Below are 2,284 nucleotides of genomic sequence, written 5' to 3'. Positions count from 1 at the left end.
GACCCCAGTATTTATTTTTAAGCCTGGTGTTTATTCAACTGGTCTCTTTTGCTAAGTTATCAAGTAGTAAGGGATTGGAACAGACACACACACACACATGTGACAGGTTTTCACACAGTTTCCTTCTAGAACAACATTAGTTGGCCTAGGGCTTTAGTAGAAGGCTCTTGCAGTGGGACTGAACCCAAAACCACATGGTTGCAAAGGAAGCTTCTTAACCACACAGCCGTGTTTATGTTTATTTTTCTATGCACTCGTACACAGAAACACACAAAAATATGTATGTTGTTGCCCCTCTTTTAATAATTAGTGTTAAGTGAACCTGTGATTAGGTGAGCCTCTATGTAGTTGCTTATCTTGTCAGAAAACACCATTTAAAAAAAAAAGGGATGGGGGAACATATTGGATTATGCAGTCCTAGGTGGTATGGTCATGGCTGGAAATTCTTTGATCATAAGTCTGCTCAATTAGGACTGACCCTGGGTTAAATAACAGCAACTTAGAACCTTTATAAATTATTGCATCCTGCAGTGATCAAGTGTGCAACTAAGACTTGAGCACCTGTATGTAAACAAGTTATTGCATTATTTGTGTGTGTATACACCTGTCAACGGAATCACCTGAGATATATTTTGTTGGGTGTAAAATATATCTATCATCAATACAATATTCATTTGTGTGTATGTATGTATATATATCTGTTTTCATGTGAACAGGCATATGCAGTTACACGAATCCGATAGCTGGATGGATTTTTCAAGCATATTTTGCAACAGTGTCTCAGCATTGCCAATTAGGAAACTGAAATAAAGTACTAAAATGCATGAATATAAAATTCTATAACTTCAGGATTGATTTGTTTTCGTCTGGTTTCCTTTATTCTTTTAGATTTTTTTTTTTAGTTGTGACTCAATTTTATTTCTCTAACATGTATAATCCACTAGGGGAGGATATTTTTTTTTTTATCTGCAGCGCAATATCAAATATATCCAAACATTGGTGATATTCTATTTCTTCTCTGTGAAAACTAAACGACCTTTCTCACAATCATGTGATGTTGTGTAGAGTATATAAATAATATATTGGTTCTAAGACTGATTGATTGATTGATTGAGTGTTGTGAAAATAATATATGTTTTAATATCAAAAAGAAACTGAAATGTGTTTTTCTATGAAAAATATACATAATATCCACATATATATATTTTTTTCTTCTGTAACAGTTTGTTTGTAATGTGTTGGAAATAAATTATTCCAGTGGCTAAAATTTTGGTATTAGCTTGGGAAAAACTAGAAATTCAGTATGGCGAATATACAATTGAAGGGGTAAAGCTGGAGGGACAGTGGAAGAGCCAGAAAACAACTTGTAGCCATTCATTAAAATGTATTGTTTATCAAAATTTATATTTCCTAGGTGTTCCAGTATTTTCTTTTTTTTTTTTTTCATTCCATAAATATTTTGATTCACTCCAGTTTTATTTTTTGAAAATCAAAATGTGGTATTTTAAAATTATATACGATATAACAAATCATTTTTCATAGTAGAAAATGTTAACACCAAGTATTTTTGCCTCCTTCCGTCTTCTGTATGTTTAATTGCATTGGGTTCGCCTTGGTGTGTGTATACAACTTTATTATTGCTGAGGAGCCAAAATGCTAAGAATTTTTTTTAACCATTTGTTCTAAAATGCTCCACTTCTTGATCCCGTTGTGAATTTCTACAGTAGGGTCATGCTATTGTAAATTTTGGGTTGTTTTTCACAAACTCGATATTTTTTTTTTCCTTGCTATCGTTTAAAAAAACGTTTCATTACAAATTTCCAATTGAATTCTGTTGACTCTAATTTTTAACGAAATATTTCTTACAATTTTTTTTTTCCAAACTTCTGTTATTTGTGTTTTCCAGTGTAAATAAAGTGATTAGATCAACGAAGAACAAAAAACGTGTTGTTTTTGTATTTAGTTTGCAAAATACTTGTGAACTCGTGTGCTGAAACAGATTTTGTTGTATCTTGGGAGGTTCATTATAATAATGAAATTATTGTATACAGTGCTCAGGGGCGCCACAACTTGTCAAAAGTGCAGATAAAGCATATGCAGTAATGTACAAATGTCTGGGAAGTGAACAGTGTATGAGTCAGATACATGCTTGCGTGTGTATGGAGGGGAGAAAATCAGGTGTAGTGTTGGCAAATCTCAGGAAGTTTTGAAGGATGCAGTGTTCCGACAACTAACAAATGATGCCGGCAGTTTATTCCATGCTTCAACAACTCTTTATGCCAAC

The sequence above is a fragment of the Octopus sinensis genome, linkage group LG8, assembly GCF_006345805.1.
Source record: "Octopus sinensis linkage group LG8, ASM634580v1, whole genome shotgun sequence".
NCBI classification, from domain to species: Eukaryota; Metazoa; Mollusca; class Cephalopoda; order Octopoda; family Octopodidae; genus Octopus; species Octopus sinensis.
This window is presented reverse-complemented; position numbering follows the sequence as displayed.